The sequence below is a fragment of the Caretta caretta genome, chromosome 2, assembly GCF_965140235.1.
Source record: "Caretta caretta isolate rCarCar2 chromosome 2, rCarCar1.hap1, whole genome shotgun sequence".
In the NCBI taxonomy this organism is placed as follows: Eukaryota; Metazoa; Chordata; order Testudines; family Cheloniidae; genus Caretta; species Caretta caretta.
In genome coordinates, this window is record NC_134207.1 from 259182269 (window position 1) to 259206471 (window position 24203).

The following is a 24203-nucleotide window of genomic DNA, read 5'->3' on the forward strand; positions in this document are numbered from 1 at the left end:
CAGCGCACTATCTGAGATATCACAGCAACTTCCTGCTCAAAGCAGAGGGGGAAAAACTGCCATCATTTAGGCCTGGATTCTGCTTTGGGATCCCGTAGTATGGATCCCTGTAGCTGCGAGAAGTCCTGTTGACTCCTATCAAGAGTTAAAGTCAGCAACGTTCTCAAAAGAAATAAGATGCAAGGAGGATGATCCACCACTGCAAGATTACTGGGAGATGCGGTAAATTCTCTAACACACAGTCCTTAAATCAAGACTGGATGTCCTTCTGAAAGATATGTTCCAGTCCAACCACAGGTTGCTGGGCTCGGTGCAAGAGTCACTGGGTGAGATTCTGTAAAAAGAAAAGGAGGACTTGTGGCACCTTAGAGACTAACAAATTTATTAGAGCATAAGCTTTCGTGAGCTACAGCTCCCTTCGTCAGATGCAAATTCTATGGCCTGTGCTATGCAGGAGGTCATATGAGATAATCATGGTCCCTTCTGGCCTTAAAAAAATCTATCAGTGACTTCAGTGGGATTCCACGGACCTGTTTGCATGATCAGGACCTTAAGTACCATTATCAGGTAACTGTGGGCAATATTGACTCTTTAATGGTGACCACTGCATCTGCCTTCTGCTTACTGTGTTTACCTGGCCATTTTTCAAGCTACCTGCCGTAAGCAGTCATGCTACAAAGTAATATGATGAGACACTAACAACTTCCCCTCCCTATCTCCTTCCCTGAAACGAGGCTGCTGCACAAAGGCATTGAAACAAATGTGTCTGGAAATCTCCCGAGACCCATCCCGCACTGGCTGGTAATGAGAGGGGGCTCTGTTGTCATTTTGCCCTCCAGCGCTCTCTTGCTTTATGCATAAAATCCTGCTAAACAGAACCAATCCCCTGGGCTCCATGTGAGAGCTGCAGCAGCATTGAGGAGGCTTGGCACCGGAGTGTGTTTAAAGGTTGCCGTAGTGATCGTAACAATGGCATTTAAAAATGGCTCAGGCAGTCACTTAATGCCACATGGCTAGAGAATCCGTGGACGCTCAAGCTGTGACCTGATCTGATCTGTTACGGATACACAACAAATGCCTAAAGGGGGATTCTTACATTGATAGGTACGTGTGTGTATATGTGGGTGTGATGTATAGTAATAGCATGGCTGGGGTAGCGGCTCCTTGTGGACCTTCTCAGCACCCTGGCATGGGCGTGGGGCTCCCGGGCGTAGGGAGAGGGACGTCTCTGTCTCATGTGTCCAGGGTGTGGCTCCTGCAGACTTAACCCCTTTAGGGGCCGGGCGGCTGGGGGGGCTTAGCCCCAAAATGTTCCCAAGACAAAAAGTAAAGTCAGCTCCCTACTAAGTCATCCCTGGTCTCCTGAACAGTTTCTTAGTTGAGTGTCGCTCTCTCCTGGGGGCTGAGTACTTCTCTCCCAGTGGCTACCCTGGCTAACAGGCCTGTTTCTCCACCAGCAAAGCTCCCTTCACTCAGAGAGGCAGAGCTCTGTCCTCCTTCCTCACCAGTCAGCCCTGAACTGAGCCAGGCTCTCCTTTTATTCCCCCTCCAGGCTTGGTATTGGCCACAGGCCTGGGTGCTGACTCCAGGAGTGCTCCAGGGCTAGAGCATTCACCGGAAAAAAAATGGTGGATGCTAAGCACCCACCAGCAGCCCCCTTATCAGTGCCTCCTCCTCCCCCCAGCGCCTCCCGCCCGCACGGTCAGCTGTTCTGTAGCGTGCAGGAGGCACTGGTTGGGGGAAGGAGGGAGGAGCGAGGGCCGGGCGTGCTCGGCGGAGGGGGAAGGAAGAGGTGGGATAGGGGGTGGAACAGGGGCGGGAAGAGGCAGGGTGGGGGTGGAGCCTGTGGCGGAGCCGTGGGGAGCACCCCCCGGAACATTAGAAACTCAACACGTACGGCCACAGGCATAGCGGGGTGGGGCTAGCTGGGCCCATAGGCTCTCTTTAACCCCTTTTCAGCTGGTCTTTTCTGCTGGTCTAGGGCCTCTCTGCTCCATCTCATATATTATATGGTAGGCCAGTAGCTGAGGAGTCAGAGTTAGGCTAAGTGTAATTTTAGGTTTGGAGTAAATTCCCCAAGTAAACTAGAGGCACTCTATAAACTACTGGACATTCACTGGGGTAATTGACTATGGTTTTGAAGAAGGGTAAGATTTTTTTCTCTGACAGCCAGAGTAACGTGTGATCACCCGTAGGCAGTAATCAGGGAAGTAGAAATTGGCATTACACAGAGAAGTCAGAGCCCTGACAGAATTAGCTTACCACCTCCTGAGTCAGGCATTATTTTAGGGCAGGTGAGGCTCCCTGGTAGGTAACATGGGGGAGAGGGAAGAAAGTAAGGGTGTTCCACTTGCAGTCCTCTTTCACCACACCCACAATCCCAGCAGTCCCTAGTCACGATGCCTGCTTTGTCAGGGCTTTCTTAAAGAGGACATGCTGTAAAACTCTCGGACTGTTCTAAAAGGTGGTTTATTAATAAAGCATGTCTCAAAAATAGTAGTAGGTGATTGGTATTTAATTCTGGTAATGTTGCAATGTGTAGTTCACAGGGATTTTTTCTGTCCAGTGTCACGTTATTAGTAAATGTGCATAAGTCTCCTGATATTCAGCTCTCTGGTGGTCACAGCCAGTGGTGTCCCCAGGAATTGAAATTAGGGGGGGTGTTCGAATTTATGGGGGGGGTGTGTCAGGGCCGATGAGGGGTGAGACTGTGAGGGTGAAGGTGGGCTGTATGGCACCATAGTAAAAACTGAAAAATGTTTCATGACCATTTTATTAGATTTAACTCATGTTTTACAATCATCACACAAATTAAAGTTGGCTACTCAAGCCTTCTATGAAGCACTACGTCTACATCCTTCTTGGTTTCTTGTTATAATTTTGCACAACTCTGTTAATGAACTTCTTGAATGCAATGCGTTCATCTTTGGTGGCTTCTCGCCTGTCCGGTACTTCCATTCCTTCAATTGATATGCGTATTAGTTCATTCACATGATCAGGCAGAAGGCGACTTCTTTCAGAACACAAAATTCTATTCAATGATGAAAAAGAACGCTCATCTGTAGCTGTTGTGACTAGGAGTAGCAAGAGATGAATTTCTACTTCTTTCAGCCCAGGAAACATAGCACAAAGATCGGGTTGAGCCACTAGCGATGATAAAAAAGAAGTTGAAGTCAAATCTTCATTCATTCGTCGTATGATATTCCACTCTGTGTTCAAATTCTCTATTCTGTCCTGATCACATAGCAGCCCCATTGCTGGTAGTGCCCCACTCCACTCAACTCTTGGTGTTTTATAGGACAAGCATCTGTAAAAGCTAGAGGTTGAGAAGAATCTAGAAGTCGCTGTTGTAGTTTTTTAAGAATCAAGTCTGTGTACTTTTTCAGTTGTCTTAACAAACACTTCTTGTCCTCTTCACTTAAGGATTCGATATAAATGCCTTCATTAGTCAACTTCTGGACTGAAATCTTTGCTTCTTCCAGTACTTTTTCAATGGCTAGCTCTCTGATTGATCCAAATGTAGCTTCTATTGCTGGACAAAGATCTACTACTGTTGTAGCAGATGCCTGGATGGCATTGTTTAATGACCCAAGTGGTTTCAACAGTGTACTTACGAGAGAGATTTCAGAGTAACAGCCGTGTTAGTCTGTATTCGCAAAAAGAAAAGGAGTACTTGTGGTACCTTAGAGACTAACCAATTTATTTGAGCATAAGCTTTCATGAGCTACAGCTCACTTCGAAAGCTTATGCTCAAATAAATTGGTTAGTCTCTAAGGTGCCACAAGTACTCCTTTTCTTTTTACGAGAGAGAGAATGGCGATAGTCTTCTCTGAAGGTAATAGCACATTATTTGAGCTTATGCTTAAATAAATTGGTTAGTCTCTAAGGTGCCACAAGTACTCCTTTTCTTTTTGCGGATACAGACTAACACGGCTGCTACTCTGAAACTTTTCTCTGAGCAAAGCTTGTACTCCACCATGGCTTCCAGAGAAGTTTGCAGCTCCATCAAATGCACAAGCAGCCATCTGTTTGGGGTCCAATTGACAAGAATTTAATTCTTCTACGATGTGGGTTGTCACAGATGCAGCCAATGTGTCTTCTATAACTTGAACATCTAGAATTGCATCTACTGTCTTACCACTGACATCAAGATAACGTACACAATGACTTAATACTTGATGCCCATTTGCGTCAGTGCATTCATCAGCCATGTATGCAATTTTTTTGAATGTGGTGAGAGAGTTCTTCACTTTTTCAACTGTTGAGTCTTTCACTGTTGCACCACACGCGTCTAGCCAGTCAGTTGAGTTTCTTGCAGAAAGATAGCGAGCATTTGCGGGTCTTGTTCGGAACCAGTGTTCAGCTACAGGATGAACAAGTGACAATGCACTTACCATTGGCCTGCAATTTGTAGTGCGTGGTATCTCTTGCTTAAATAGACAGTAGGAGGCCACGGCCGTGTTTCTTTGCATGAACTGTGTTGTGTCTCCAGCATTCTTAACAGCCTCATTAAGTACTTTTAAAATTGGCTTTGAAAGTGGGCTTATAAGGCTTTCTGCAGCCCAGAGGCCTGGTGTTTTGCTGCCTTTTCGTGTAGTTTGTCAGCATTGGCTTTGCTGATCAGTCTGACAAACCCAGCTCCTCCCCTTTTACCAATCATAGCATTGGGAAGCTTTCCTTCTTCGTAAGTTTTTTTGCAAGAGGTGGACCAGTAGCCGTCTTTTGTAACTTCAATAAATGGGAACACTTTGACTGACAAACATCGGGAATTGCCTTTAGGTTTTGGAGACACTGTTTCTTCAGTAGGTAAGTGTATTTGTGCTTCGGGCTGGTTGGATGTAGATACACCACTTGAACCTTCAGATGACATGTTGATATATTCTTGGTTCTTGATGTGTTCTTCACCTTGCTTAGTTTTTGAGACTTTTGAGTGGAAAAATTGTTGTACTGTTTTTTGTCTTTTCATTTTCACTTTGACCTGCAACATATAAGAGAGATATGAATAAATTAAATGTTTTGTTAGGATAATGCAAATTTAACAAAAGTAAAATGCAAAATACTCCAAAATACCTAACAGGTCTAGATTTCCAAAAAAATATAAATGTTTAAAAAATGTATTTAATTTAAATTGACTTTTGAAAAGTAAGCCATCATGGGATAAGAGGGAAGTCCTCTCATGGATTGGTAACTGGTTAAAAGATAGGAAACAAAGGGTAGGAATAAATTATCAGTTTTCAGAATGGAGAGAAATAAATAGTGGTATCCCTGAGGGGTCGGTACCGGGACCATTACTATTCAACATATTCATAAATGGTCTGGAAAAATGGGTAAACAGTGAGGTGGCAAAATTTGCAGATGATACAAAACTATTCAAGATAGTTAAGTCCAAAGCAGACTGCAAAGAGATACAAAGGGATCTCACAAAACTGGGTGACTGGGCAACAAAATGGCAGATGAAATTCAATGTTGATAAATGCAAAGTAATGCACGTTGGAAAACAATCTCAACTATACATACAAAATGATGGGGTCTAAATTAGCTGTTAACACTCAAGAAAGAGATCTTGGAGTCATTGTGGATGGTTCTCTGAAAATATCCATTCAATGTGCAGCGGCAGTCAACAAAGCAAACAGAATGTTGGGAATCATTAAGAAAGGGATAGATAATAAGACAGAAAATATCATATTGCCTCTGTATAAATCCATGGTACGTGTGCACACCTTGAATACTGTGTGCAAATCTGGTCACCCCATCCCAAAAAAGATATATTGGAATTGGAAAAGGTACAGAGATTGGCAACTAAAATGATTAGGGGTATAAAACAAGAGGAGAGATTAAAATGACTGGGAATTTTCATTTTAGAAAAGAGACGACTAATGGGGAATATGATAGAGGTCTATAAAATCATGACTGGTGTGAAGAAAGTGAATAAGGAAATGTTATTTAATCCTTCACATAACACAAGAACTAGCAGTCACCCAATGAAATTAATAGGCAGCAGGTTTTAAAAAAACAAAAGGAAGTACTTCTTCACACAACATAAAGTCAACCTGTGGCACTCTTTGCCAGGGGATGCTGTGAAGACCAAAACTATAAAAGGATTTAAAAAAAGAACTAGATAAATTCCTGGAGAATATTAGCCAGGATGGGGAGGGATGCAACACCATGCTCTGAGCGTCCCTAGGCTGTTTGCCAGAAGCTGGGAATGGGCGACAGGGGATGGATCGCTTGATGATTACCTGTTCTATTCATTCTCTCTGAAGCATCTGGCCTTGACCACTGTCAGAAGACAGGATACTGGGCTATATGGACCATTGGTCTGACCCAGTATGACCATTCTTATATAGAAATTAATTATAATAATAAAAATGTTTAATACAGAAACTCCCCAACATAATGACCTCAAGATAGCAATGATGTGAGATAACAACCTTGGCAAATAATGCATTTTAAAAATCTTGGTCTACTAGGAAACATATGTATATAAGTTTCCATTCCCAGTCACAAATCTAGCATTCTGGAGCAAAGTCACTAAAATATAGTCCAACAAACAAACTTTTATTTAACGTGCCCTTCACTTTTCCCTCCACTGCACCCCACTCACCGGTGTTGTCCTTGGTCAGTAGAGACTCAGAGTTCAGAGGTGCTTTCACATGAGTTCATCTCCCAGGTGGGGGGCAAGAAGGCACCTTGTTTGTTCCTCCAGCTGCTCACTGTTCGCTCTAGCCAGTGTTGTTCGTTGTGCCACCGTTGACTCCACTGCTCTGTTGCCAATGGCCCTGCGCCGTCACCTTCTGCTGCCACCTGCCACTGTGACCTCTGTGAGTTGGTCTCTTGAGGTTCCATCCAGCTGTCAGTGGGGAAACCTTGCTGCTAGTGCGGACTGGGCCATCTCTTCCACAGAAACACTGTCCCCACAGCAGGATTAAGCACTTAGACCTGATTTTCAGTGATTTCAGCTGTAGTGGTCACTTAACAAAACAAAAGACTATCTATGGAGCCTAATCAGCTCTGTCTTTAAACAGTGGAGAGGGGCAGGTCAAATCATACTTGTGACTCAGACAGACCATCAAGCAAAACACCTGTCCCCACCCTCTCACTTGATGTGCTCAATCAACACAGGCTAAGTACAGTTCTACTGGCCTTTACTCATACAATAAGAATAACATTTCATTACACTCCTCCCCCCCCCCCCCGCATTCAAGTGATTTGTAACCCAACCCCAGCCAAAATTTATCACTTGGGCAACAGAGCTCTGTTTGCTGGATACCTAGGTAGATTAGATGTGAATGTAAATACAATCTGGTCCTGAAGCCTTTCCCCCCAGCTCATCACTAGCTGCCAGGGAGAGCTCATGTAGACTTTGCTGACAAATCATATTTTGAAATTATTAGGTTGGCCAACATCGCTGAAATGAATGCACTGACATTGTCATAAAAAACAACAGCTGTATAAGGAAGCTAGTCTGTGTTCATACTTTTCAAATCTATTATACTTTTTTCAGATACATGTATTTTATCATACACTTTATATGCTTTTAAAGTGTGTATTAATGTTTCAATTTCAATTCAAATTTCCAAAGTCACTAAATTGGCATGTAACTATTTCACAAAACTGGGGGTGGGGGGTGGGGATGGTATTGGGAAAATTCAGGGGTGGTGTAGGGAAATCACTGGTCAGACCCATTTTGCACACCTGTGTGTATCTGCAAATCCCTAGTTATGTATGCGCATGGCTATACACACACAACTACCTAGCCATGGGTGCATATGGATCAGGAATTCATGTGCATGTTCAGGCCTATTCGGGGACCAAAAATCTGTTCCTTAAATTACTAATTGTCTATTTTTTTAATTTTAAATTTTAAATTCACCCAGCCATTCTCTGATGGTTCCCTCTTTCCCGCTCTTGCCTGGTATGCCCTCCTCTTTAAGTTCTTCCGTGTTCCCTAGATGCTTTCCTTTTCCTTTTTCCTTGTGAATCCCATCCTGGGCCTGCTCTAATTTCAGCCAGTGCTGATCCAACCCTCTAGCTAGCCTCTGGATTGGAGAACCAAGAAAGCATAAAGCTTCCTTTATTCCCCTGTTGGGTCCTTAGCAGACCCCAGCATGATCAGACCCAAGAATCAGGAAGCATGTTTGGGGGAATTTTGTCTTGCCTTTCCTCAGCAGTCTTCTCCCTGGGCCAGATGGACAGAACTATTCAAGGAGCCAGCCTAACCCAATTCGTAGTGAGGGCCTGACCAAAGTGCCTGGATTCCAGAGGGTTTTGGATCAGTCCCTCTGTCAATAGCTCATTTAGTTTGAGTAGAGCCACCCTAATCCTCCATCTGGCTTTCTGAGTGCCACCCAGGACAGCCAAGATACCTCTCCGGCTCCTTGGCAGTTGACTTTACTTGTCTCTGTCAGCCATTTCTTAATTGGTAGTAAACCTCATTCTGAATTAGAGCTTCCAGCATTTCCCTTCTGATTAACAACATGCAGCATAATGAAAGAACTTGGTAATAAACAATTCCAGAAGCAGTCAAGTTACCAGAGTTTGACCTATTTTTTTAAAACTAAAAATAACATTTAGCATCTATATTCTTCCAAAGCACAGTACAAACACGAGCTAATCCACACCACTTCCCAAGGGGACTAGGAATAATTATTATCCACTTTGTAAAGGCAGGGAATTCAGGATAGACTAGCCCAAGGCCACGCAGCAAGTAAGCAGCAAAGCCAGGCTGAGAACTCAAGCAGTTCTGGCGCCTCACCCCAAACACAGACCACCAGACCACAGCTGCCTCTGAAAACCACACATTCTTCTGTTAAAATAATTTAAAGAAATTAAGAGCTCTTGATCTTGCAGTCTTTGCTCAGGTCAAATTTCCATTAAAATAAAGTACTGCAAAATGGGGCCCTAAGGAAACAAATTACTGTCTTCTGTTTAAAAAAACCCACAAGACTCCAACAGCAAACAATTGTCCCAAATCAAATCTATCACATTTTCAGGAAGAGAACTTTATAAATGTTTCCTATGACTTTTTAGCCCAGCTCTGTAATTTTTCCCTTTGGAATTTCTGACACACTTAAGCTGAGAATTTTTTAACCATATCTCCTATAAAACAGTGTGACTTTTAATTTCCAAACTAGAAGGTTAAAAAGAAATCCACATGGGCTGATAAACTTTGAATATCTATTCCAATCCTCTTTAGTGCTATACCAAAAAAGCTTTACAGTTGAGGACAGATAGGTCCTTAATTAAAAGTATTAAAAAATTTGCAAGTGAAGAAGAAAAAAATACAGCCTCTCTAATAACTAAATTCTATGTGTTGCAATGTATTTTTGGAGTTGAAAGGAAATGTTTAAAAAATAATTGCACTTTTAGAACAGCTGTAATGAAATACATAAAACCATGATGTTAAGCAGTGAAATTCTGTTACAATTACTATTCCCAAGCTTGCAGCTGAACCATAAATTGATAATGCAGTCCCATGAAGTATCACAATATTGCACTGTGCAATTAATTGCATGGGCAGATACAACCGTTTTTGTCACAGAGGAATATGTCAAAGAACACAGGCCATTTTGTTACATAATATTTATGACCAGAGTCATATTTTTAGGACCGTGCCCACGGCAACAGCCCAAATCAGTGTCATGCAGTATCTTTAATTCTCATGGAGAAGCAACAGAAACCTGCAGACACTTGTGCCTGGTGAGGATCATAAAGACAAAAGGCCTGATTCTCCATTTAGTTGCACTGGTGTAAATCAGGATTAATTCCATTCAAGTCCATGGCATTGCACCACTATCCCACCAGAGTGACAAGAGGAGAATCAGACCTGGATACGGTAGCTGTGCTCTAGGTTTTTCATAGATTCATAGGTCAAAAGAGACCACTGTGATCATCTAGTCTGAACTCCTGAATGCCACAGGCCAGAGAACTGCCTCGAAATAATTTCTAGAGCAGATCTTTTAGAAAAACAGCCAGCCTTGATACACAGAAAGTTGCTGGTTTAACTGGGGCTTGGACCCAGGACCTTCTGTGTAAAGGAGCTAATGTGATAATCATTATATTATGGAACCTTCCACTTAGGTTTTCTGTTTGGTGGGGATGCCTTACAAATGCTTTATTGGAATGCAGCAAACCAGCCTATAAAATGTCTCAGCTGAGAAGCAATATTTTAATAATGAGGCATAAGCTTCCTGAGTGAGTCAACCAGTGGAAGGGCTGTATTGGTCTTATCGAGGGAAAATTACATTGCTGGACCTGATTATCCTCTCACACTCATGTAAACGAGATGCTGCTCAGTTCAAGTTAGTGGATATAAAGTGGTGCTCAGCCAGTAGGAGAGGGGAATTAACTGTATTTTGTTACTTCCTGCTTCAGAAGCCTTTGGTCTTTTGGCACAGCCTGGTGTAAGAATTTCCTTCCTTGCTCCCTGTAATGATATAGGTTTACTTGCAGCTTATTAGTCAACCACTAGGTGTCTCTGTCTGCGGTATAAAGTCCCTGGTAAACAAGGGAGCCAAAGCTGGAACTCAAGCTATGTGGGAGCCTGTTTGTGTCTGTTGTAGCTGTTTAGGACTGTTTACATATATCATGACCCTTCCTGGGGGAAAGCAACCTACAAATTACTAGTACCCTACCCCATATGGAGCTTAACTATCTTGGCTAGCTCATAAGAGGCAAAACCAGGGTTCTCTCCCACTATACATGGGGTGGGGAAGCAGCAGCCATGTTCTTTAGGATCTTAAGGTTGATAGCTGTACTCTAGTAAAAAGGTACCAGAGGATCTTTGACCCATTACAGACAGGGTAGTAAATTCACATTTCATCAGAAAGATGGCACCTTTTCACAAATGCTTCCTAACTATGCTGGGGTACTGACCAAGTACCGAAATGGGGGAAATCAGTTGTGACTCCTGGCAAGTCTCCTATCCAAGCACTGACCCACCGTGGCTTGTAAAATGGGGTTACAGCTGGTGTGAAACTGTACAGTCATTTAGAAGAGTGACTGCAGTTGCTAAGCAGGCTATTTCTTTACTATAAATCATTTGGGGATTGAAAAAAAATAGTGGTCTTATCTTTTAATTAAGGATCAGTTTAGTTTCAGAGAGAAGCACAATTTTAGTTATAGAATCATAGAATCATAGAATATCAGGGTTGGAAGGGACCCCAGAAGGTCATCTAGTCCAACCCCCTGCTCAAAGCAGGACCAATTCCCAGTTAAATCATCCCAGCCAGGGCTTTGTCAAGCCTGACCTTAAAAACCTCTAAGGAAGGAGATTCTACCACCTCCCTAGGTAACGCATTCCAGTGTTTCACCACCCTCTTAGTGAAAAAGTTTTTCCTAATATCCAATCTAAACCTCCCCCACTGCAACTTGAGACCATTACTCCTCGTTCTGTCATCTGCTACCATTGAGAACAGTCTAGAGCCATCCTCTTTGGAACCCCCTTTCAGGTAGTTGAAAGCAGCTATCAAATCCCCCCTCATTCTTCTCTTCTGCAGGCTAAACAATCCCAGCTCCCTCAGCCTCTCCTCATAACTCATGTGTTCCAGTCCCCTAATCATTTTTGTTGCCCTTCGCTGGACTCTCTCCAATTTATCCACATCCTTCTTGAAGTGTGGGGCCCAAAACTGGACACAGTACTCCAGATGAGGCCTCACCAATGTCGAATAGAGGGGAACGATCACGTCCCTCGATCTGCTCGCTATGCCCCTACCTATACATCCCAAAATGCCATTGGCCTTCTTGGCAACAAGGGCACACTGCTGACTCATATCCAGCTTCTCGTCCACTGTCACCCCTAGGTCCTTTTCCGCAGAACTGCTGCCTAGCCATTCGGTCCCTAGTCTGTAGCTGTGCATTGGGTTCTTCCGTCCTAAGTGCAGGACCCTGCACTTATCCTTATTGAACCTCATCAGATTTCTTTTGGCCCAATCCTCCAATTTGTCTAGGTCTTTCTGTATCCTATCCCTCCCCTCCAGCGTATCTACCACTCCTCCCAGTTTAGTATCATCCGCAAATTTGCTGAGAGTGCAATCCACACCATCCTCCAGATCATTTATGAAGATATTGAACAAAACCGGCCCCAGGACCGACCCTTGGGGTACTCCACTTGATACCGGCTGCCAACTAGATATGGAGCCATTGATCACTACCCGTTGAGCCCGACAATCTAGCCAGCTTTCTACCCACCTTGTAGTGCATTCATCCAGCTCATACTTCCTTAACTTGCTGACAAGAATACTGTGGGAGACCGTGTCAAAAGCTTTGCTAAAGTCAAGAAACAATACATCCACTGCTTTCCCTTCATCCACAGAACTAGTAATCTCATCATAAAAGGCGATTAGATTAGTCAGGCATGACCTTCCCTTGGTGAATCCATGCTGGCTGTTCCTGATCACTTTCCTCTCATGCAAGTGCTTCAGGATTGATTCTTTGAGGACCTGCTCCATGATTTTTCCAGGGACTGAAGTGAGGCTGACTGGCCTGTAGTTCCCAGGATCCTCCTTCTTCCCTTTTTTAAAGATTGGCACTACATTAGCCTTTTTCCAGTCATCCGGGACTTCCCCGGTTCGCCACGAGTTTTCAAAGATAATGGCCAATGGCTCTGCAATCACAGCCGCCAATTCCTTCAGCACTCTCGGATGCAACTCGTCCGGCCCCATGGACTTGTGCACGTCCAGCTTTTCTAAATAGTCCCTAACCACCTCTATCTCCACAGAGGGCTGGCCATCTCTTCCCCATTTTGTGATGCCCAGCGTAGCAGTCTGGGAGCTGACCTTGTTAGTGAAAACAGAGGCAAAAAAAGCATTGAGTACATTAGCTTTTTCCACATCCTCTGTCACTAGTTTGCCTCCCTCATTCAGTAAGGGGCCCACACATTCCTTGGCTTTCTTCTTGTTGCCAACATACCTGAAGAAACCCTTCTTGTTACTCTTGACATCTCTGGCTAGCTGCAGCTCCAGGTGCGATTTGGCCCTCCTGATAACATTCCTACATGCCCGAGCAATATTTTTATACTCTTCCCTGGTCATATGTCCAACCTTCCACTTCTTGTAAGCTTCTTTTTTATGTTTAAGATCCGCTAAGATTTCACCATTAAGCCAAGCTGGTCGCCTGCCATATTTACTATTCTTTCGACTCATCGGGATGGTTTGTCCCTGTAACCTCAACAGGGATTCCTTGAAATACAGCCAGCTCTCCTGGACTCCTTTCCCCTTCAAGTTAGTCCCCCAGGGGATCCTGGCCATCCGTTCCCTGAGGGAGTCGAAGTCTGCTTTCCTGAAGTCCAGGGTCCGTATCGTGCTGCTTACCTTTCTTCCCTGTGTCAGGATCCTGAACTCAACCAACTCATGGTCACTGCCTCCCAGATTCCCATCCACTTTTGCTTCCCCCACTAATTCTACCCGGTTTGTGAGCAGCAGGTCAAGAAAAGCGCCCCCCCTAGTTGGCTCCTCTAGCACTTGCGCCAGGAAATTGTCCCCTACGCTTTCCAAAAACTTCCTGGATTGTCTATGCACCGCTGTATTGCTCTCCCAGCAGATATCAGGAAAATTAAAGTCACCCATGAGAATCAGGGCATGCGATCTAGTAGCTTCCGTGAGCTGCCGGCCATCAGGCCATCACCACCATTAATTGGCATCATCCCGAATCCAGCTGCATTTTCTGTTTCGTTGTGTTTGGGGTGCGGTGTCACAAAATGGCTCTCAGCCCAGCGAGCGCGGATGCATTAATGAGAGATCAGTCATGCCAAAGGGCTTGATCCTGCCTGGAGCAAAGTACCCTTCACTCCCACTGATTTCAAGGGGATTGCAAAGCACTCAACACATTGCAGGATGGGGGCCTCACAAAACAGAACCTATTGATGTCAATGCAGAATTCTGCCTTTAAATTCAGAGGGCGCTGGAGCGGCTGCAAAGAACTTAGTGCAGAAGCCATGAAGAAAAGAAAACCGTAACTTTAGGAAGGCACTGCACAGAAGCCTAAGCAGGCTGCAAAGTCAGGAAGTGTGGTAGATATGGGGGTTGGGGAAATGGAGTGGCTGAAGAGTTGATGTGGCCCCCCTGAGGAGGTGCAAAGATGTCTTCAAGTCATCTGTCCCTCTCCACCCAACCTCCTGTCCGGGGCAGGGAGGGGCACTGAATTTAGATGAGTCTACACTGTAAGCTGTGCTCAGAGGAGCTGGAAGAAGGGGTAAATTGAGTAGGGGCTGATTGGCCTTTAATGTAACTGACCCTTCCTTGCATCCTCCTGTTTGTTGTTTTGCTCTCTTCTGGCCCTTTGGCATGGACAATCCAGCTGCTTAGATTCCCTGCCTGTGGGTTCGCCAGGGTGGGCCAAACACAGGCGCGATGTGCATGAGGCTGTGGGTTACATGTAGTTGGAGTGGGGTGAGTCTGAGGGAAAAGTAAATCTTCTCCCTGACCTGCCCCCTCTCCAGGAGAGTTTTTAACCCGAGCGCCTCCCTGGTGCTGCCAACTAGCCGCCATCCCCGAGCTGGTGCCAGTGCGCCTGGGTGGGATGTCCTGGTAGCTCCAGCTGTGCTCCCATAAGGCATCCGTCCCACGGTGCACTAGGCCATCTGCTGTTTATTCACAACATGTAGGAATTTAAAGAGCATATCAACAGGCAGGGAGCGCGATGAGTGACTCAGCCGGGCGGAAGGAATGCCAGCGCTCTGTGCAGGAGCTAGCAATGGGACACAAGCGGCCGGAGTGTGGGCAGCATTGCCCCTGTGGAGTCTGAACTGCTGGGGCAAGGCTGCAATTAAACCAGGGCTGCATGACTTTGTCATTGGGCGTCAGGACCCTTTCTGGCCCCGATTCCCCATCGCCCTGAACCTCGTGCACAGTGGGAATAAAATACTTCTCCATCAGAATGGAAGCATTTTACATTTTGCACTGGTGTAAATGACTGTCAAAGCCCCTGGTTTCCATTCCCTGCTGACTCGTTCTAGGACTGTGGGCACGTCGCTTCACTTTACTTGAGGGCAGGGCCGGCTTTCCAAGGAGGTGCTTGGGGCGGCATTCAGAATGGGGCGGCCGGCCGGCCGTGTCCCACGGCGGCAATTCGGTGGCTGCTCCGCTGCTCTTCCCGCGGCGGTGGCTTTCGGCGGCAGCCCCGCCGCTATTTTGGCAGCGGCACTTCGGCGGCGACTGCGTGGCGCGGCAAAATTGGTCGAGCCGCCCCTGCTTGAGGGTAGGCACACATCAGAATCTTTCCCCAGTACTAATAACTTATTTCAATCGGGGAACCAGGATAACCGGAGTCAGCAAAAGCAGTTTTTTACTGGTATAATCCACTACGAGGAGTTGCTGCCGTAGCTATACAGGCAAACCTTTTCTAGTGTAGACCTGGCCTCAGCTTGCCGGTATGTAAAATGGGGATACTACCACTGCCTTAGCCCTATGCATCCATCTTCTTATCTTATCATGATGTCAACCCCTGCCCGGGGTCTGCAGCAATTCCAGCTTCGATTGTCCCGCCTGTTTGCTTCTCCTGCTGCCACCTCGCACTTTCTCCTATACCCCTCCAATATATAGGAAAGAACCTCCCCGTCAATATCTGTATGCCACTAGTTCATCATTAGCATTTCATATTTGTAGTGCGGGAGCCACACCTGACTAGGAGCCCCAGTCGTGGACCAGGGTCCTATTGTGCTAAGCACGGTACAAACACAGACTAAACAGATGGTCCCTGCCCCAAAGAGCTTGTGATCTAAGTATAAGACAAGACACAACAGTTGGATGCAAGCAGACTGGAGAGCACCAGGAAACGTCTGGCACAAGACCAAATGGGGATAAACAGATCATGAGTAAACTCAGCTGCAAATTAGAAGAAGGTTTCTAACCATCAGAGGCTTGAGATGTTCTGGAACAGCCTCCTAATAGCAGTACTGGGGGCAAGAAGCCAGACTAGTTTGAAGATGGAGATTGGTACATTTATGAATGGGATTGTATGCCAGGGATGCTGGGGACTGGTTTCAGTGACCCAGGAGGTCTCTTCCAGCCCTGTGCTCTAATGAGATTACACGGGTCAGCGCAGGACCATCCTTACCCATATGCAAAGTACGCAGCTGCGTAGGGCACCAGGAAATTTGAGGCACCACATTTCCTGGTGCCCTGTGCAGATGCATGCTGCTCCAGCCCCTGCCCTGGCTCTTCCCCAGGGCCCCCGCCCCGCCCCCCTGAGGACTGAAGCAAGGCCAGGCCTGCACTCACCGGCAGCGGGAAGTGCAGTGATCCGGCCCCAGCCGCACCGCCGGCGAGTGCTGGTTCCCCCCTGTTCCCCAAGCCAGCGCCCCCCCCCCCAAGGAGACGCCTGGGACCCACACCCCCCCAGCCGTGTGTGTATGTGGGGGGGGGGGGCTGCGTAGGGCCCCAGAATAGCTAGGGACGGCCCTGGGTCAGGGTGACAGGCAGTCGTTCAGCCCAGCAACTGCCCAACATTTGTGGAGTTGTATCCTCCTCTCAGTCCCTCTTTACAAGTTGTCTCTCTCCAGAGTTTAAGGTAAGGAGGAGCACACCTGAAAGCAGAGGGAGACCACTCCCTCCACGCTCTCCTTCGGTAATAGTAACGCCGACAGTTGTCGGCGGGTGGGATTGAACCTGGGACCTCTGGAGCTTAGTGCATGAGCCTCTACAGCATGAGCTAAAAGCCACCTTCATGGCTGGGGCTGGGAGAGCTCCCCCTTCAATCTACTTCAACTACCGCCTTTCTCATGATGCCTACAGGAAACGGCCACCTGACAAAGTCTAGGCAGAGGGTGAGTTGTGACTGCTACTGATTGGCTACGCAGCTGGACTGTGCTAAAACATCCCGTCCTTACTGCTGTCCCCCTGTCCTGGGCCACGTGCTTGTGTGTCTGCTTTTTACATCTTGCTGCTTAGATTCTTACCTCCTTGAGGCAGAGACCATCATTTACTTTGTGTCTGTACGGTGCCTCTTGCAGTGAGATCCTGACTGGGTTGAGGCCTCTGAGTGCTACCATAATACAAATGTTCGCTGATAATCGTATGGTCTGTCTCAAGCCACTCGCGACTGATACAAACTCTCAGATGAAATTCAAGCTTTCCAGATTTCAGAGGAACAGCCGTGTTAGTCTGTATTCGCAAAAAGAAAAGGAGGACTTGTGGCACCTTAGAGACTAACCAATTTATTTGAGCATGAGCTTTCGCACGAAAGCTCATGCTCAAATAAATTGGTTAGTCTCTAAGCTTTCCAGAGCAGTTCAGAAAAGGTTTAAAGCTGTATTATGGAAAAACAACTGTTGGATTTTGGCCTTTTTTGGGTGGAAGGCTGCAGGAAATATTTTCTGGTGTGGGGGAGTAGCTGGGAGGATGTGTAATACATTTTCTATGCAAACGTTCCATCCCGCTTTGTTGCTCAGCGGCTGCAGGAATGCAAGGCCAGCAGGAAAGTGCAGCTGGGAATCTGCAATGAAAAATTCTGCAGACGCTTCAAAGAGCCGCTCCTTTCTAATCTGTTTCACAGGCTACATCTGAGACATGGTCAGTGGTGGGACAGGCCACGGGCTTTCAGGGCAGCTGTCTCAGTGGGAAAGCGCCACAGGGGTAACTGGGAATAGGGTGGAAGATGGCGAGGGAACCCTGAAGCTGCTGGGAAGGGTGCAAAGCCTGGAAGATGTGATCTCCAGGAACAGGAATGGAGAAGCCATTGGTTAATAAGGACACACTGGTAATGTTTTATGCTCTAGTTCAAAGGATGCCACAGCCCCATGTTTGTATGCATCTGTAGTGGTTCCTTTCTCTTGAGTGGAGAGGGAGGCTGCCCCGCCTCACTACAGGCAGACAGCAAGGAATAGTCTATAGGGGAATCTACAGCCCTCTGGATGGGGCTGAACTACAAATAGTCTTTATCCTGCAGCCACCTGGTGGGGGCAAACAGTAATTAACTTTCTATGGGGGAGCTCTGGCCCTCTGGGTGGGGCAGAGCACAAACAGTCTATGGCTCCAGCCGTCTGGCTGGGGGTGAGCCCACAACACAGCCCTGGCCTTCTGGCCCAAAAGAGGGGGTTTGGCTGCCACCCTGGGGTGGAGTCAGTGGCAGGGAGAGTAGGGAGACCTGGGCCCACCCTACTCCACTGGGTCCCCTCCTAGTCCAGGGCCCTAAGAGTGGTGGATGGGTCCTCCACTGTGTTATTAGGGATTCTCCCAAAACAGGCTGACTCACTCTCCAGCAGCAGAACTGGACTAAAGTCTGGTTCGCCTGGGCTACTTCCTACCACAGTGTGGGTGTTGGGCTCCCTCGTTCAAAGGTCCTCTGTCTCCTCGGGGTGCCCACAGCTCCTCGGGGCATTCATCTGACGACGGTCCTGGCAGCTCCTCCACGGAGCCACTCTGGGCTGTTTCTTGCCTGCTTTTCCCTACATCCCCAAACCCAGCCTCTGCTGCTGAAGCCCACCCACTGCATCTTTCTGGCAATTGGGCAGGAGAAGACCCAGCCATGGGAGGATGCTGGGAACAATAAGGGGATAGGCTGGAAGGAGGAGCCGATAGGGCCTGACAGTATGCACTGCAGGCAAGAATCCGTATCTGGGGCTCCCTCTCAGAGTCCCGGGTCCTCACTTCTGCCTGCTACAGCCCAGCCAAGTGGCCACCCAGCCTCAGAAAACTAGCCAGTCCCTGGGTGACAGGCCATGGGGATTAGCCAGTTCCCTGTGGGCTCTGGAGATCTAGGGAGGGGATACAGTGGGAGGTAAAATTCACATCTTTGCTGCTGCCTTTAATGAATGTGGCAAGCGATTTCTGCAAGGCTGGACCTATGGCTCAGTAACACCCCAGGAACATCGGTCTAGGGAGGGAAGGTGACTCCTTGCAACAGAAAGGCCAGAAAAGTCTATGAGCCAAATGACTCACATCCCACTCCAGGTGAGTTGCCCCAAGGGTAAATTTGGCTCCATGTTTTTAGAAGTAAAATCAACACCACAGAGAAAAGGTTTAGGTTGGATATTAGGAAAAACTTTTTCACTAAGAGGGTGGTGAAACACTGGAATGCATTGCCTAGGGAGGTGGTAGAATCTCCTTCCTTAGAAGTTTTTAAGGTCAGGCTTGACAAAGCCCTGGCTGGGATGATTTAATTGGGGATGGGTCCTGCTTTTGAGCAGGGGATTGGACTAGATGACCTCCTGAGGTCCCTTCCAACCCTGATATTCTATGATTCTATGATTCTATGAAAAGAGCAGTGGAAGCTTTCCCAGATTGAGTCCAAGTGCATACTTATTTCTCAAATTAATATTAAAAATAACATTAATTTCCTAGGCACTGAACGTTACCAAGGCTGGAAGTCACCCAAATAAAGACTCCAGCATCTAATTCACGCATGTGCAGTGGACCAGAACTAGACACGTATGATCCTAAGAATGGCCACATCTGGTCAGATCAGTGCTATCTCTAGCCAATCTCTTGTGCCCATCAGTGGCTTGAACCAGTTGCTTTAGAGGCAGGTGCAAACAAAGTTGCAGGAGACAGTTATGGGATAACCTGCCTACACTCTGGATATTCTTGCTATCCAAACAAATATCCAATTCTTTTTGGAATCCAGCTAAGCTCTTGGCTTCAATCTCTTGTGACAATGAGTTCCGCAGGCTGATTCTGCTTTTAGTAAAACATATATCCTTTGATCAGTATTTTGAGGATTTAAGTAGGACTTATGTGGTGCATGGGCCTCAGAGCTGCCCCTTTCTGTCAAGAATCAGAGCCTGCAGCCAAACCTGGGACCCATTAATTGAGCTCTCTCTGAACACCTTGAACAGTCACATGTGAATTTTTTATTGAAGTGAGAAGATGGAGGCTTCGGCCTTCCAAAAGCCAGGTGGTCTAGTTGATTAAGTACCACCCTAGCAGCTATGAAGTCATGAATTCCTCTGCCACTGGTATTATAATACTTTGCGCTGACATCCTATTTGTACAAACATTACTTAGCTACAATGATTGTAAATATAAACAGCCCCATTTTACTGCTGGGAAAAGGGATGCTCACAAGAGCTTAAAGGGCCAATTTCCAAACCTGAGCTCCTAAACTTGGGCACCCTATTGTGTGTGTCTAAATACTGAGATAGGAGCCTAGATTTGATAATGGGGTTCTACCCCTTTATGGAACAGTCCTATAGAATTTTCAAGACATTAAACCAATAGGATTCTGTAACAATTAGTCTAAAAATATAGAATGTAACCGAACGATTTCTCTTCCGCTGGATTCTATAAATTGTTTAAAAAAATAAGAGAATAATGTAACAACCCCCTGCCCCGCCCTTCCAGCAAAGCTTCATATATGATGCTGCTCAGCTCCTCTAGCTAACCAGCCTTTTCACATGGGATTACCCATGACGGGGGATCAATAGGGACATTCACTTTGGAGGGAACTTATTCACAAAATAACAGCTTGAATCTCTGATGGAGTTAAACTTTTCCATCCTAACAATTTATTACAGCACCTGGGACTAGACTACTAAAGCCCTATTCACTGCTATCCTGGCCCCAGGGAAATATTTTCAAAAGCTGGGGCATGATCAGCCATGGCTTCTCAAGCTCACTTGTCCAAAACTTTTTGAAGTCTGTTTACTACGGGTCAGCCGCTGCACTACTGCACAAACTAGAACCTTTCTAGAAATCTCAGAGCTCAATCTGCTAAACAAAACTGCACCAAAGACAACTGAGGAAATCTTCTCTGGAAGAGGAGAGGGGCAACTGAGATTCAGGGAATGAGCAGAGGTGAGTATGCTTATGGAAAGTGGCCACAGTTATGCCAACTCTTGTGATTTTTATCATGAATTTTGTGATATTTATGGTGATATCCCAGCCCCGTTGACTTCACTCAAGTTAGGGTTTCACCGTTGGTGTTTTCTTAAAGCCCCTGCTCCTGGAGTCTTATGATCACATGAGAATCTCAGGTTTCCATTTGTAAATGAAAGTAAGTTTCTAGTGGTCGAAGTTGTGGAGAAAAGCTTGAAAACATGAACCCTAAGACGAGAAATCAAAGAAAAAGCACCCTACATTCTTTATTTTTTAAAATCTCACATTTTTTTAAAGACTAACTCCTGATTTTGGGGTGCTTGTTGGCAATATCGTATAGAGATTCTTGTTCTTTCATCTGTAGAGATCTGGGGCCTGATTCAAAATTGCCACTAAGGCCTCTCTGGCAGTGTAAAGGGACCTTAGACTGATGGAAGTTTATGCTAGGGTGGTGGTGAGGAGATTTAGGGTATGTTGACACCGCGGGTAGGCGTACTTGTGCAAGCTTTAATCTAGCAAGCATGGCTAAAAATAGCAGTGAAGATGCGATGACACGGACCCTGGCATGGGCTAGCAACACAAGTACTTATCCAGGGTCCCGGCCATGATTGAACAGCCCACACAGATGCCTACACTGCCATGTTTTCATTGGTACTTGTAACCACACTAGCTAGATAAATGTCTACCCCCTCTGCAGTCACACCTCCGATTGCACTATAAACAGATTCATGGATTCCAAGGCCAGGAGAGATCATTGTGATCACCTAATCTGATCTCCTATATAACACAGGCCAGAGAACTGCCCCCAAATAATTCCTAGAGCAGATTTCTTAGGAAAAAAAATCTAATCTGGATTTAAAAATTCAGTGATGGAAAATCCACCTTGACCAATGGTAAATGTTTCCAATTTATGGTTCATTACTCTCACTGTTAAAAATTTATACCTTATTTCCCATCCTAATTTGTTCTCCATGTAGATACTTATTGACTGTAATTAAGTCACCTCATAATCTTCTCTTTGTTAAGGAAAATAGATTGCGCTCCTTGAATCTATCAGTATAAGGCATGTTTTCTAATCCTTTAATCATTCTTGTGGCTCTTCTCTGAAACCTCTGCAATTTATCAACTTCCTTCTTGAATTATGGGCACCAGAACTGGACTCAGAAGTCCAGCTGTGGTTGCACAAGTGCTAAATACAGGGGTAGGTTCCCCTGTTTATTCATGCTGGGATCTCATTAATCCTTTTGGCCACAGCGTCACACTGAGAGCTCATGTTCAGATGATTATCCATCATGGCCCCAAATCTTTTTCAGGACCCAAATCACTTCTTCCCACAATAGAGTCTCCCATCCTGTAAGTGTGGCCTATGATCTTTGTTCCTAGATACATACATTTACATTTAGAGTTATTAAAACATATGTTATTTGCTTGTGCCCAGTTTACCAAGCTATCCAGATCGCTCTAAATCAGTGATCTGTCCTCATCATTATTTACCACTCCCCCAATTTTTGTGTCCTCTGCAAACTTTATCAGGGATGATTTTATGTTTTCTTCCAGGTCACTGATAAAAATGTTAAATAGCCTAGGGCCAAAAACTAATCCTTGCGGAACCCCACTAGAAACAGACCCTCTTGATGACGATTCCCCATTTACAATTACATTTTGAGACCTATCGGCTAGCCAATGGTTAATTAATTTAATGTGAGCCATGTAAATTATATATAGTCCTAGTTTTTTAATCAAAATGTCATGGGGTACCATGACAAATGCCTTATATACGCTTAGTGTCAATGAGACTTCAGTATGCCCCCTAGTGGTGATAGAAGGAGGAATTTTCTGGGTATGTCATGAAGCATGACCATCTGCATGACAGGGTCTGTTCAAACGTCTCAGGGTTATATGTAAACAACTCAGGGATCTTTAAGTCTTTACAGAGATCTGGACATCAAAAAAAGCTGGACACCTCTTTTGCCGTTGAGAGTTCACTTTCTGCAATTGATGTAAAACATTCCTGCCTTAACCCCTTCCCCTAAGGGTGATGGCAAACATCCTTCACAGCATATACGGGGGGGGGGGGGGGGGGGGGGGGGAGGAAGAAGGGGCGTATGATTCACAGATCAGGGATGCCCCGGTGTGAATGGCACCACCTGAGCAATAAATAGCTTACAATGCTAGAACCTGAATGATTTCAAAGCACATTGCAACCTTTCACATGCAAAGCTCTTTACCCACCACTGGAGTGCAGCTCTCTCTGGAGTGGGACCTGGCCGTTGTCTAGCGCCTTTATGCAATCCTTTAGATTGCGAGGTGCAGAAGAATACAGAATCTGATGAAAGCAGTGAAGAGGGGATTAAGTAGCCAGGATATAACTGCCAAAGCAGCAATTTGTCCAGAACAGTGAGGATTAACATTCTGCTCTTGCAAAAAGTGCCAGGGGCTCCTTAGTGACCACAGTTGGTCAGGAGCTGGGTTTTGCAGCTCATCAGAAAGACGGGGTTGTGCTCCTCACCAGGTCTGGAGCAGTCTGGCAGGACCTGGGCCCCACCTAGTCCACTGATTTTGGTGGGACACTTACCAGCCAGAGGCAGCACTCAGCACAAGCAATGGGGTCACAATCTAGACTGCAGTGAGGAACAGCTAAAATCGCCAACACTTTCCTACGAATCGACTCTGCCCTTTCAGGTTCCTGCCAGCTGTAAACTCTCCTTCTCCCTCTCGTTCCGTCTCTTGTAATTATTTCATCAAATCAGCCTCTTTTTTTTTCCTGACTGTGAGTTTCAAGCCGCCAACTCTGCTCTGTGATAAATCTTCCTAAAAGGACAGCTGCTTCCTCCTCCCCCGCTGGCTGGGTGGGTTCTTGTGTTTTCTTTTACACACATCCCCACTATATCAATATATATATTTTTAACGTAGCCTTCTTTTCCTCTCAGTGATATTTCCTGTCCGCCCTCTCCCTCTTGCTCCCCGTCTCACTCTGTGCTTCCTCTCTCTCCGCCCCCGCTCGGCAATTTGTCACTGCTCGAGTGTATTTTTCTTTTTTAGAACTGCGTTCGCATGGCTGTCTCCCACCAACACAAAGTGCCTGGCCCATTAACTTCAACTGGCAACCTGAACGTCGAGTCGCATTGCCCAGTGATATACAATGCCTTTGAGCTGCCGGAACTGGCCGGGAAAGCATTCCAGGCCTTGCTTCACCCACATCCACTAGGAGAGAAAATTACTCGTGAGGGAGGGGAAATACGCTCTGCTTGGATCTTTAATTTTTTTTTTCTCGTTCATGAATTATAATCTTTTACTTATTAAAGTTTTACTGTTTCCTAATGGGTGTTTTACTGCAGGATTTATAGCGGTTTGCAAAGGGTGATAACTATCCCACGAGCGCTCCAGCTCTGCTCAGTAGGGTTGGATCAATCATGCTGGCAAAGTTCAATCCAGTCGTGTTGCCGTATTATT

General features: G+C 45.9%; 2 long non-coding RNA genes across 5 annotated transcripts in view; one reads left to right on the forward strand and one right to left on the reverse strand.

Annotated features, from left to right (window-relative positions):
* The first annotated feature begins 937 nt into the window (after nt 1–937).
* The window catches only part of LOC125631178 (uncharacterized), a 52508-nt gene continuing 29242 nt past the window's right edge, over nt 938–24203 (forward strand). For all 4 annotated transcript variants that reach the window (XR_012667310.1, XR_012667311.1, XR_007354874.2 and 1 more), the window contains exon 1: nt 938–1104. This is a non-coding gene — a long non-coding RNA (uncharacterized LOC125631178). The remainder of the gene's footprint in view (nt 1105–24203) is intronic.
* Nucleotides 3772–23555, reverse strand: LOC125631179 (uncharacterized). Its single transcript, XR_007354875.2, has 3 exons — nt 23326–23555; nt 6605–6939; nt 3772–4978 (listed from the first exon to the last, which is right to left on the reverse strand). It is a non-coding gene; the product is annotated as an uncharacterized LOC125631179 (long non-coding RNA).